Genomic DNA, 14,790 nt, shown 5'->3' with positions numbered 1-14,790 from the left:
GTGTGGGCTAATTTCTGGGCCCTATATTATGTTCCATTGATCTATGTGTCTGTTTTTGTGACAATACCGTACTGTTTTAATTACTGTAGTTTTGTTAGTAGGTTCAGTCGCTCAGATGTGTCCAACTCTTTGGGACCCCATGAATCGCAGCACACCAGGCCTCCCTGTACATCACCAACTCCCAGAGTTTACTCAAACTCATGTCCATTGAGTTGGTAATGCCATCCAGCCATCTCATCCTCTGTCATCCCCTTCTCCTCCTGCCCCAATCCCTCACAGCATCAGGGTCTTTTACAGTGAGTCAACTCTTCACATGAGGTGGCCAAAGTATTGGAGTTTCAGCTTTACCATCAGTCCTTCCAATGAACACCCAAGACTGAACTCCTTCAGAGTAGACTGGTTGGATCTCCTTGCAGTCCAAGGGACTCTCAAGAGTCTTCTCCAACACCACAGTTCAAAAGCATCAATTCTTTAGTGCTCAGCTTTCTTCACAGTCCAACTCTTACCTCCATACATGACCATTGGAAAAACCATAGCCTTGACTAGACGGACCTTTGTTGGCAAAGTAATATCTCTGCTTTTTAATATATTATCTAGGTTGGTCATGACTTTCCTTCCAAAGAGTAAGCATCTTTTAATTTCATGGCTACAACCACCATCTACGGGGATTTTGGAGCCCCCCCAAATAAAGTCTGACACAGTTTCCACTGTTTCCCCATCTATTTCCATGAAGTGGTGGGACCAGATGCCATGATCTTCATTTTCTGAATGTTGAGCTTTAAGCCAAATTTTTCACTCTCCTCTTTCAATTTCATCAATAAGCTCTTTAGTTCTTCTTCACTTTCTGCCAAAGGGTGGTGTCATCTGCATATCTGAGGTTATTAATATTTCTCCTGGCAATCTTGATTCTAGTTTGTGCTTCTTCCAGCCCAGCGTTTCTCATGATGTACTCTTCATATAAATTAAATAAGCAGGGTGACAATATACAGCCTTGACGTACTCCTTTTCCTATTTGGAACCAGTCTGTTGTTCCATATCCAGTTCTAACTGTTGCTTCCTGACCTGTCATGGTGGAGAGGTCTGACAGAATGTGGTCCACTGGAGAAGGGAATGGCAAACTATTTCAGTATTCTTGCCTTGAGAACCCCATGAACAGTATGAAAAGGCAAAATTATAAGATACTGAAAGAGGAACTCCCCAGGTCAGTAGGTGCCCAATATGCTACTGGAGATCAGTGGAGAAATAATTCCAGAAAGAATGAAGGGATGGAGCCAAAGCAAAAAGCAATACCCAGTTGTAGATGTGACTGGTGATAGAAGCAAGGTCTGATGCTGTAAAGAGCAATATTGCATAGCAACCTGGAATGTTAGGTCCATGAATCAAGACAAAGTGAAAGTGGTCAAACAGGAGATGGCAAGAGTGAATGTCAACATTCTAGGAATCAGCGAACTAAAATGGACTGGAATGGGTGAATTTAACTCAGATGACCATTATATCTACTACTGTGGGCAGGTATCCCTTAGAAGAAATGGAGTAGACATTATGGTCAACAAAAGAGTCCAAAATGCAGTACTTGGATGCAATCTCAGAAATGACAGAATGATCTCTGTTCATTTCCAAGGCAAACCATTCAATAGCACAGTAATCCAAGCCTATGCCCCAACCAGTAACACTGAAGAAGCTGAAGTTGAACAGTTCTATGAAGACCTACAAGACCTTTTAGAACTAACACCCAAAAAAGATGTCCTTTTCACTATAGGAGACTGGAACGCAAAAGTAGGAAGTCAAGAAACACCTGGAGTAACAGGCAAATTTGGCATTGGAGTACAAAATGAAGCAGGGCAAAGGCTAATAGAGTTTTGCCAAGAGAACGCACTGGTCATAGCAAACACCCTCTTCCAACAACACAAGAGAAGACTCTACACATGGACATCACCAGATGGTCAACACCAAAATCAGATCGATTATATTCTTTTCAGCCAAAGATGGAGAAGCTCTATACAGTCAACAAAAACAAGACCAGGAGCTGACTGTGGCTCAGATCATGAACTCCTTATTACCAAATTCAGACTGAAATTGAAGAAAGGAGGGAAAACCGCTAGAGCATTCAGGTATGACCTAAATCAAATCCCTTATGATTATACAGTGGAAGTGAGAAATAGATTTAAGGGACTAGATCTAATAGAGTGCCTGATAAACTATGGACAGAGGTTCATGATATTGTACAGGAAACAGGGATCAAGACCATCCCCATAGAAAAGAAATGCAAAAAGGCAAAATGACTGTCTGAGAAGGCCTTACAAATAGCTATGAAAAGAAGAGAAACAAAAAGCGAAGGAGAAAATAAAAGGTATAAGTATCTGTATGCAGAGTTCCAAAGAATAGCAAGGAGAGAAAGAAAGCCTTCCTCAGTGATCAATGCAAAGAAATACAGGAAAACAACAGAATCGGAAAGATTAGAGATCTCTTCAAGAAAATTAGAGATACTAAGGGAACATTTCATGCAAAGATGGTCTCGATAAAGGACAGAAATGGTATGGCCATAACAGAAGCAGAAGATATTAAGAAGAGGTGGCAAGAATACACAGAAGAACTCTACAAAAAAGATCTTCGTGACCAAGATAATCACGATGGTGTGATCACTCACCTAGAGCCAGACATCCTGGAATGTGAAGTCAAGTGGGCCTTAGAAAGCATCACTACGAACAAAGCTAGTGGAGGTAATGGAATTCCAGTTGAGCTATTTCAAAGCCTAAAAGATGATGCTGTGAAAGTGCTGCACTCAATATGCCAGCAAATGTGGAAAACTCAGCAGTGGCCACAGGACTGGAAAAGGGATTTCATTCCAATCCCAAAGAAACACAATGCCAAATAATACTCAAACTACCACACAATTGCACTCATCTCACAGGCTAGCAAAGTAATGCTCAAAATTCTCTAAGCCAGGCTTCAACAGTACATGAACTGTGAATGTCCAAATGTTCAAGCTGGCTTTAGAAAAGGCAGAGGAACCAGAGATCAAATTGCCAACATCCATAGTTTTGTAGGATAGTTTAAAATCAAGGTGCATGGTACATCCAGCTTTGTGTTTCTTTCTCAAGATTATTTTGACTGTTTAGGTTCATTTTATTTATTTATTTATTTGGCTTTTCCATATAAACTTTAAAATTCTAGTTCTGTGAAAAATTCCATTTGTATGTTGATTGCATTGAATCTGTAGATTGCCTTAAGTAATATGGACATTTTAATAATATTCTTCTAATTTAAGAGCCAGTATATCTTTCTATCTGTGTTGTCATCAATTTTTATATCAATGTCTTATAGCTTTCTGAATACAAAACTTTTACCTTTTTACTTAGATTTATTCCTAGATATTTTAGTCTTTTGATGCAGTGGTAGGTGAGATTCCTTCTTCAAAATCTCTTTCTGATAGTTTGTTATTAGTATATAGAAAATAACAGATTTTTGTGTAATAATTTTATATCCTGCAACATCATCAAATTAATTGCAACTTAGTAGATTTGAGGATCATGGCATCCAGTCCCATCACTTCATGGGAAAATAGATGGGGAAACAGTGGAAACAGTGTCAGACTTTATTTTTTTTGGCTCCAAAATCACTGCAGATGGTGATTGCAGCCATGAAATTAAAAGACACTTACTCCTTGGAAGAAAAGTTATGAGCAGCCTAGATAGCATATTGAAAAGCAGAGACATTACTTTGCCGACTAAGGTCTGTCTAGTCAAAGCTATGGTTTTTCCAGTAGTCATGTATGGATGTGAGAGTTGGACTGTAAAGAAGGCTGAGTGCCGAAGAATTGATGCTTTTGAACTGTGGTGTTGGAGAAGACTCTTGAGAGTCCCTTGGACTGCAAGGAGATCCAACCAGTCCATTCTGAAGGAGATCAGCCCTGGGATTTCTTTGGAAGGAATGATGCTGAAGCTGAAACTCCAGTACTTTGGCCACCTCATGTGAAGAGTTGACTCATTGGGAAAGACTTTGATGCTGGGAGGGATTAGGGGCAGGAGGAGAAGGGGACGACAGAGGATGAGATGGCTGGATGGCATCACTGGCTCGATGGACGTGAGTCTGAGTGATCTCCGGGAGTTGGTGATGGACAGGGAGGCCTGGCGTGCTGCGATTCATGGGGTCCCAAAGAGTCGGACACGACTGAGTGACTGAACTGAACTGAGATTTGAGGTGCTGTCTTTAGGATTTTCTATGCATCATGTCATCTACAAGTAGTGACAGTTTTACTTCTCCCTTTCCAATGTGAATTTCTGTTATTTTTCTTGTCTTATTGTGTAAGACTTCTAATACTATGTTGAATAAAACTGGTGAGAATAAGCATCCTTTTCTTGTACCTGATATTAGAGGAAATGCATTTAATTTTTTACTGCTGATTGTGATGTTAGTTGTAGGCTTGTCACATATGGCTAGTTGTAATATCTATTTCTATTTGGTCTGATATGTCATTTAAGACCAGTGGTTTTTTTTTAATTGACTTTCTGTCTGTCCTTAGATGTCAATGGGGTGTTAAAAATTCCCTGGTATTGTATTACCATAAATTTCTCCCTTTATGTCTGTTAATATTTGCTTTATGTATTTAGATGGTTTCCCTGATGGCTCAGAGGTAAGGAATCTGCCTGCTAATGTAGGAGATGTGGATTTGATCCCCTAGAGAAGGAAATGGCAACCCACTCCAGTATTCTTGCCTGGGAAATCCCATGGACAGAGGAGCCTGGGGTCGAAAAGAGTCAGACATGACTTAGCAAGTAAACAACAACAATGTTGGATGCATGTATATTTACAATGGTTATCTCTTCTTGTTGGATTTATCCCTTTATTCTTATTTAACATCTTTCTTTGTCTCATGTTACAGTCTGTTTTAAAGTCTGTTCTATATAAGTATTGCTACCCTGGCTTTCTTTTAATTTCCATTTGTGTGAAATACCATTTTCCCTCTGTATTTTAGATCTAATGTGAGTCTCTTGTAATGTGTTTATATATGGGTCTTGTTTTTTGTATGTATTCAGTCACTCTGTCTTTTGATTGGAATATTTAGTCCACTTATATATAAAGTAATTATTGATAGAGATATACTTTTTGTCATTTAAATTTTTTCTAGTTTTTATTTTTTTTAATTTTCCCTTATGACTTGATGAATATCTTTAGTATTATATTTGGATTCCTTTCTCTTGTACATATTTCTATTATATATTTTCATTTTGTGGCTACTATGAAGTTTATATATAGCAATATATACATATATATTATACTTATAATAAGTATGATTATTTTAGGTTGCTGCTTTCTTAAATTTAGAAGCATTTTAACAACACTGCATTTTTACTACCCCCTCAATATTTACTGTTTTTGACATATTTTATCTTTTTGTCTTGTTTCTTCCTTAGCCACTTAATATGGATAAAGATGATTTTACAACTTTTGTCTTTTTAACCTTCCTTATAGCTTTATAAGTAGTTGATTTACTTTACAGTATATCTGCTCTTACCATGAGATTTTTCCTTTCATAATCTTCATATTTCTCACTGTGGCCTTTTCTTTTCCACTTCAAAAAGCACCTTTATCATTTCTTGTAAAGTTGTTTGTGAAGCTAAACTCTTTTAGTTTTTGCTTGTCCATAAAACTTTTGCACTCTCCCATCAAATCTGAATGAAAGCCTTGCTTGGTTGATTATTCGTGATTGTAGGTTTTCTCCTTTCATCATTTAAGTATATCATGCCAATCCCTTTCTGGCTTGGAGAATTTCTGCTGAAATGTCAGCTGAGAGCCTTATGGGAGTTGCCTCATATATAACTTGTTCTTTTTGATGCTTTAATATTCTCTCTTTAATATTGATGCTTTTAATATTCTCTTTATCTTTCATTTTTCTCATTTTAATTACTATGTGCCCCAGTTATGGCACTGTCCTCTTGCTCCTTGGGGAGAACCTCTGTAATCTTAATTACTATCCTATTTGTGGGTCATCCACTTGGGATTACAGTTCTTGACCTCCTCATCTCTATCCCTCCTACCCATCTTGTTGTTTTTACTTTTTCATATCTTTAGCTGTAGAAGATTTTTTTTCTCCTAGTGTTCCAATCTTTCTCATTAGTGTTAGTAGTAAATTTGGTGTGTCCATGAAAGGAGATGAGCTCAGGGTCTTCCTATCCTGCCATCTTGACCACTCTTCCTCTGTTCATTTGAATTATTAATAAGGATCAAAAATTGGACATTTGGAAGCAAACTGAAATAACTTTTTGCAAAATCAGAAGATGGAATATACTCTATTGGAAATTTAATTAAGTTAAAAAACTAAAAATTTTATATTCACTTTATATACGCACATAGGCTTGACTTTTAAAATTACCTAATTTATCTATTAATGAGTTATTTGGTAAGTTTTGATTGTGCAAATAGTGCTGCCTTATTTACTCAGAACTTACCATAAGATCTCTTTGCCAAAACAGTAGTTTTTCATCTTGTAATGGCTAATGTCATGTAAAATTAAAATTGCTTTTGACAAGTTTTCTATAAGAAATTTGATTGTTGTTGGTGTTCTTGAACCCTGTGTCTATGAAATTGAAGAGCAGGTTTTATTTTAATGACTCTGCTGTTTGACATTCATTTCAATATAGCCACATTTTTTAACTTGACTATAGAAGAGTAGCATACTACCTGTATATCTCCGTTGACTAAATATATATAATTAGCATATTTCTCTTTGACTTTAGATGCAGGAAAGATCAAAATAAGTGGAATATTTGATTAGCTCTTGATGAAAGTGAAAGAGGAGAGTGAAAATGTTGTCTTAAAGCTCAACATTCAGAAAACTAAGATCATGGCATCTGGTCCCATCACTTCATGGCTGAGTGACTGAACTGAACTGAACTGAAAGCCTCATACAGGTGAATAGATGCAGTGTACCTATGCAAATCATATGGGCAATGGACCAGTTGAAACTAGCCTCTTTAAATCATAAGGTTGCCTAGCTGCCCAATTCCAAAAATCTCTGGAAGCACATATGAAGCCTGCCTATACCAAGCAGAACATTGATGTATCATATGATAGTTACTGGACCACAAGGAAGACTAAAATGATAAAATCTTTCATGAGTAACTAATATGTGAATACATAGATATTAATAACTGATAAGAGGGATTGTGTTCAGTTTTCTACAACCAATGTAAATAGTATTTCTACCATTTCTACCTAATAGTTTTGTTGACCTAAGCTAAAAGTTTATTCTAACTAAATATCTGAATCCTAAGGTGTATTCTATGGGAAAGGACTGCTTTATCTCAGTACTACTTGCATTTTGGGCCAGAGAATTCTTTATGGCTAGGAAATGTCCCATGTATCATAGAATGTTCAATGGCATCCTTGGTACATGCTAGATGACAGTAGCACCTTCCTCCTCCCTACCCAACACCGCCCCCGCCCCCAACCAGTTGTAATAATCAAATGTTTCCAGACATTACCAAATGTCCCCTACAAAGAAAAATTATCCCGGTTAGAATCACTACTAAAGTACAAGAAGGGAAGAAGTCATCTCTCTCATCTCATTCTTTTAATCCTCTTGGAAGATGCTTCCTCATTATTACTTGGCATTCTACATAATTATTAAGAAGGTCATAGTCCATGTTTCTGTTTTTTAAAAAAAGACAGCTATATTTTCCTCAGAAGCCAAAATTTCCATCTTACGACAATGATTTTTTTTCTTTTTTTAATATAAAATTTGTCTCAATTGGTTTTATGCAAGAACTAAATTGTCCAAGAAGTACCTCAATACTTTGTGCAGAGTAACAATGGATTGGTGCTAAAAAATTTAGCTGCTTAGATGCAAAACAGAGACATTTGGAAGGGGGTATGTGTGTGTAATAGGGATACGTGGGACTAAAAAGTCTTTTCTATCTTTTGTAATAACAGTGTGAACAGCTATTCATCACTTACCTTTTTTAGCTTTTGATGTGTATATCAAATAGGAATGTGTTGCAGGTCACAGATAGCAATCTATTGTCTAAAGTTGAGAGAAATACTGGCGTTGGGTCAATTCAGTACATTAGAATGTATGGCTGTTGTGGCCACAACAGAATCTGATGTTCCATCTGTTCCAATCTCATCTGTTCTGATGAGAGATTCTGTTGTGGCTCATCTCTGTTCTGAGTGTGTAATATTGGCTTCCTTTTAAGACAACCGCTCTCATCATGCTTGTGAAATAATTATAGTTTAAGGTTTACGTCTTAAGTGTCTTAAGTTTTTTAACTTTAGATATAAGAAGGAAGACAGGGTTTCTGTATCAGAAGGTAGTGTCTATCTTATCCAAACTGCTTGAGTCTTAATGGATAGAAGGATTTAGGGAGGATGACCCTTGGTTGTAGTTAAAAATATCTAGGTTAGCCCTCCCTGTCTGTGGTTCCTCCCCAACCAAGGTTCCTCTGCATCCACGGATTCAACTCTAGTATATTTATTGTTTTTAAAAGTCTGCATAAAAGTGGGTCTGTGCAATTCAAACCCATGTTGGTCAAGTGTCTATTGTACCTAGTTGACTAGAAGAGAACTGAATGGTTTTTGAGGATGAAAATAACATATGACCATTTCTACATAGTGTCCAATCTCATTAAAAACAAAATAAAGCCATTGACAGAAGGAATCATATCTTATATTTCATTGTACTTCCCTTGGTCCTTTGTGCTCAACAGACACGTTTTACAAATGTAAAATTTGTAGGTTAAAAAGAGCTTAGAAGTCATACTTATTATTCTTTCAAAGAGATCAAAGCATTTTTTAATGTTTAAAACACACAAAATTCTCAGAATCCCCATGGAACAGGAATAATAGAGGAGGGATGCTATCTTATTTTAAAGTAGTAATCATTCAAACAACTTACCTGTGATCATGTTGTTGTTTAGTTGCTAAGTTGTGTTCAACTCTTGCAACCCCATGGACTGTAGCCCACCAGGCTCATCCATCCATGGGATTTCCTAGGCAAGAATATTGGTGTGAGTTGCCACTTCCTTCTCCAGGGGATCTTCCCAACCCGGGGACTGAACCTGCGTCTCCTGCATTACAGGCAGATTCTTTACCACTGAGCCACCCAGAAAGTCCACAACCTGTGGTCAGAGATAGTAAGATAATACATTTTCCACTTACATATTATCTTTCAGAGAGAAGGCAGGTCAAACTAAGTTCTAAGTAAGGAGGTGAAGTGAAGTGAATTCGCTCAGTCATGTCTGACTCTTTGCGACCCCATGGATTATAGCCTACCAGGCTCCTCTGTCCATGGGATTTTCCAGGCAATAGTACTGGAATGGATTGCCATTTCCTTCTCTAGGGGATCTTCCCAACCCAGGGACTGAACCCAGGTTTCCTGCATTGTAGACAGATGCTTTACCGTTTGAGCCACCAGGGAAGTCCTAAAGAATACAAATATATATTATTAGTACTGAGGATTTCTTTCAGTAACAGAGTTTTCCTCTCTAATGTAAACTATAAAATGAGGTTTAATGAATATCTGGATTCAAAGATAACAAAGACAAAGGTCTAGATATCTACAACTAAATTAAATAAATATAAAGCTTATTTACATCATGTTTCTTTAGAGATTAATCTATATAAGAACATTTGACTGCACATTTCCTAAGCTTAACTTCATATTCAATTAGGTGTTTGGAAGCTATATTGTTTTGATATCACTTACAATAAAGGAAACAAAACCAAACTCCAAAAAAAGGCAATTAATGTATCATCAATATGAGTCCTGGTTTTGATCAATACCACACTTCATTCACCCCAAAGAATGATAGCATGGTGCCTCCATTGTGCTTTCTAATGACACTACTCTGTATGAGAGAATTGTGACTGTCATTTCACAAAACACAGAGCACATTAGGTTTGATGAGGTCTTATATTTCCACATTTTTGGCAAAAGCATTCACACAATTAATGTGTTTAGTTTTAAAAACACAATTATTTCTTCTAGTGTAATGAAGATGATAAAGTAGTACTGAAAGCTTTAAGATTTTTATTTATGGAAAAAGAACGTAATTATAAATTGCTTATGTAAATATGTTTAGATGCACTCTGTACACATTTTCAAATGTGATTCATTTCAAACAATACACTTAATTTCTTTCCAACTCAAATAACAATAGATTTGATCTTGTAATATTACAAAAAGATCCGATTTTCAGGTTGGAGATAATTATATGTTTATAACTTGGAGCAGGTCCCAGTTTACATAGATAATTTAAAGAATAAAAATCTATTATAAATGTTAGTAGGAAGAATTGTAGAAGTGCTTTTGGTGTATTTTAAGTAAGTTTTATTTTTTGTTGTTGAATAAGGGTATTCTGAACTGAACTGAAGGATATTCAGATCTGCTCTTTCACTGTAGTTGTTGTTAATTATCTAGGAAAACCTTATTGACAGGTATTATTGCTATATTAAGCTTAGGTTTCTAGTTTGAGTAATGTAGGTAACCAGTAAAAGAATTCACACATGCCATGGTATTTACCTTCTGGACAGAGGTGTTGAACCTGGGGTGTTTAGTGCATGGGGAAATGTTCTGTTGATGGTTAGCTAGGTATTTATAAATTCCTAAGTGATGTCTTCCTTGTGTACTTTTCTTAAAAACATGGCTGAATGAAGGAGACCTTATTGTTTGAGAGCACAAACAATTGAGACACAATAAAGGAGACCTTATTGTGTCTGCTGCTTATGAAAGTTGCAAGGTATCTAACTTCTTTAATCCTTAACTTCCTAATCTGTAAAATCAAAATCAGTTCAGTTCAGTCGCTCAGCCGTGTCCGACTCTTTGCAACCCCATGAGTCGCAGCACGCCAGGCCTCCCTGTCCATCACTAAAATCAAAATAGTGACAGCTATTTATAGAATTATTTGGGAATCATACGAGAAAAGGGATGTGAAAAAGCTTGTACAAGGTCTAGGAGCCTGGAGGCTCAATGGTCCCCCTTCTTCCCCCAAATTCCAATGTCCCATCTTCTTAGGTGACTTCCGGCTTCTGGTTCTCTCTTGCTCCTCTCAGCCTGAACCTGCAGCTACACAAAATGACCTCTTCCTGAAGATGTCTCTGGTTCTACCTTAGACCAAAATTTCAATGAATGATGTTTAACTTTCTGAGTAGATTCATAGACATCATTATATTTCCAAACCAACTTGGGAAGGGGGAATCTTGTTTATTATACAACATACCTAAAGTAGGAGAATAAATATCCTCACAATGTGACCACCGGTCAAGTTACACTTTCTTCACAACCTTACCTTTTCCACTGGCTTTCTAGGAAAGAATGTCTTTAAATTAAATTCAGATGTAAAGATGTAGTTGTGTGTGGAAGGGAGGGGGAACCGGTGATATATCAATTTAGGCTATTTCTTGAAAGATAGCCACTCTAGTTAAATCTCTTAGTTCTCCAAAAGAATGATGGTGTGGGTACAGATCCAGAGTATAGGTTTCACAGCTTTGGCAATGGTTGTATAATTTCTACAAATCCTAATGCTCTATATTTTCTGTGACTAGTTTATAAGAATATTCCTATCTTTCTCTGATATAATTACAGCAATAACCAGAAAGTTGATAATTAAAAGTTGTTCACTAATGGAACACAAAGGGAAGAAACTGCTACTACTTATAATTTGAAAATAATCATCAGCAAGGAAGTGTAAATGAAATAGCTACTTACCATAGTTTCGATAGTTAATTAGTCATAGACTTTAGCAAAAGGTAGTCAGACTAAATTAGTGGTTAATTGAATTTTCAGTTGTCACAGAAATTTGAAATAAAGTAGTATTCATTGCTTAATGACAAGTGACCTAATACAATAAAATGCTACACTTATTTTTAAGAGTTTCTAAATGTAAAATAAAGGAAATAGGTGAAAGTATTTGAACTCAAAGTATTTCTTCCTAGATAATGAAGGCTATTGTTTTCAGAGCATTTAGAAACAAATCTGATTTTTCTAATTACTAAATATGGTTTTCCCATGCTAATAACAACTCTATATGTTTCATGGGAAACTTCATAAAAGAAAAATCAGAAATTTTACATGCATCTTGACAGAAGAAGACTCTGTGCATAGTAATTCCGTAAAAGACAGGACTAAAAAGAATCCTAAAAGGATCTTCCACCCCAGTTCCTCGTTTCTGGGACCCTATGTGGCATCAACAGAAAAGGATTCATATTTGCCAGTTAAATTTGAGGCAAGAGGCCCATATATATGTATATTAGATATTATAGATAAATATATTAGATATTGTATATATGTGTTCTATCCCTGGGTCGGGAAGATCCCCTGGAGAAGGAAATGGTAACCCACTCCAGTATTCTTGCCTGGAGAATCCCATGGTCAGAGAAGCCTGGTAGGCTACAGTCCATGGGATCACAAAGAGTCAGACATGACTGAGAGACTTCACTATACTGTACTATATGTGTATTAGATATTGTGTGTGTGTGTATGTATATAATAAAACTCAACCAAACAAAAGACATAAAGTAGAACACTATGGGAACACTAATAATGAGAAGAAATAAAGCACCTGAGAGATTAATGTTAAAACACTACACTTTCAAATAATAAAAAGGCAGTAGCCTCTCCTGGGACTGCATAAAACAGGATTCTGACCTATTGTTTGTTGACAATGAAACTAACAGAAGAGAAGTGCATATAAATGTTCCAAGTTTGCTCCAATAGAAAATATATTCTTAAAAGGATAAAAACAAGCAAGCAAGCTGGAGAAGAAAATATACTAGAACATTTCACTTCAGATTCTCTAAAGATTATTTCTAGTCTTATTGGAAAATAGGTGAGTAAGTTGAATATAAGGCTGAACATCTTCAGATTCTTGAAAAATTATGCTAGGAAGAATAGCTAAATCCTTTCCTCTCTAGTTTTTCCATCTTCTGACAGAACGCTCAGTCTGTCCATTAATGGACTAGATTTGGGGAAAGGCTGAAGGGAAGATCAGTAAGATGCTGTTCTGACAGTTCAGACAAGAGACAGTGAGCACCTTGGCTATAGTCATGTGGGTGAACTGAAGGAAAGTGAGGGCATGGATTGCAAGACTTGTTTAGAGAGCAAAATCATCTGGATTTGCTGAGTAAATGAGGAGGAAACCAAAACAAAAAACAAAAAGGAAAGAGTTCAGCATGGCACTCAGATCTCTGGTTTGTATAAGAATGGATTGTAGCCTATGAGAACTGACTTGCCAGTATTCAGCATCTTACAGTGTGCAACTGGTGTGTACTGTTGACCCAGTACCTTTGTGCAGTGAGCACTAGGGATACCAGGTGATGTTTTCTTGTTTGATCTCCTTGGCCTGTGTGATACGTCCCCCGTGAATAAGACCTTCCCCTAGGGCTCACTAATGTCCAAATCATTTCAATCAAGAGAGAGAGCTCCAGGGGGGTAGGGAAGAGTAAATAGGTGAAACACAGGATTTTTAGGCAGTGTAACTAATAATGATACTATAATGGTGGATGCATGTTTCATACTTGTTCAAATACATAGAATGCACACTAACAAAGTGAACCTTAAACTATGAACTTTGAGTAATAATGACGTGTCACAAATGTAGCACTCTGAGAGGAATGTTGGCAGTAGGGGAGGCTCTGGATGTGTTGTGGGCACAGGGTATATGGGAAGTCTCTGTACCTTCTGCTCAATTTTGCTGTTAATCCCAAACTGCTTTAAAGGTGAAATCTAATTGAAAAAAGTTACAAAGTAGATACCCACAAATCTAATGTCTTAGACCTAAATTAAGGGGTGGGATGAAAGGGAATGATATAAAGTTGGAAATAAGTTGTGGTGTATGCTGGGGTGCTATAACGATTGAAGCTACACAATTCTGTTTAAGGATCAGAAAAAAAAAACCACAGAAATGTTTTAGGGAAAGAATCCCAGAAAGAAACTGAATAGCATAAAAAATTATCAGCATAAATATAAGATCTGCAACTTACTACACAGAGGCAACTCTAATTCCTATGTTCCAGAAAAACTTGAGCACATGCACACTAACTGTTCTCTTTTTTCAGGGGTTTTAGGTTCTTTTTTTTAAAGATTCTCTCTCAGTGCCTGTAGTGTATTACACATTGGCTGAAACATATATCTGAGGTACAAGTTTCCTACTTTGAATCCTCATGGAATAATCTCTAGGAATTGAAAAACAATGCATCCAACACACTTTTAATTGAATACCTGATATGTTCCAGATACTGTTATGTTCTAGGTGGTAGGGATATACTAGTAAACAAAATAAAAATGTTTAGTTTTTTGGAGTTTGCATTCAGGTTAAAAGAAAAACACAAACATATTGCTAGCTAAGATTATATTTGTTGTTGTTTAGTTGCTAAGTTGTGTCCAACTCTTTTGTGCCCCCATGCACTATTGTCTACAAAGCTCCTCTGTCTGTGGGATTCTCCAGGCAAGAATACTGGAGTGGGTTGCCATTTCCTTCTCCAGGGGATCTTCCTGACTCAGGGATCGAACCCATGCCTCCTGCTTGGCAAGCAGATTCTTTACCAAAGAGCCACCTGGGAAACCCAAGATTACAGTACATATGAGCTAAGAATAATAAAGAAGCAGGAGAAGAAGCTAGAGAGGGAGGGGAGGGAGATGATTGCTCTTTGCCATCGGGTGGTGAGGAGCCAGTAGTGAATGAAGGAGCTTTGTGCATACTGGGAGGAAAAGGACTTCAGGTATAAGGAGGAGCAGGAAATGTTTGGTAGGTCAGAAAATATCAAGGAGGCCAGAGTGGCTAAAATAGAGAGGAG

The sequence above is a fragment of the Oryx dammah genome, unplaced genomic scaffold (genome assembly GCF_014754425.2).
Source record: "Oryx dammah isolate SB20612 unplaced genomic scaffold, SCBI_Odam_1.1 HiC_scaffold_2, whole genome shotgun sequence".
Lineage (NCBI taxonomy): Eukaryota > Metazoa > Chordata > Mammalia > Artiodactyla > Bovidae > Oryx > Oryx dammah.
Note: the sequence above shows the minus strand (reverse complement) of the source record.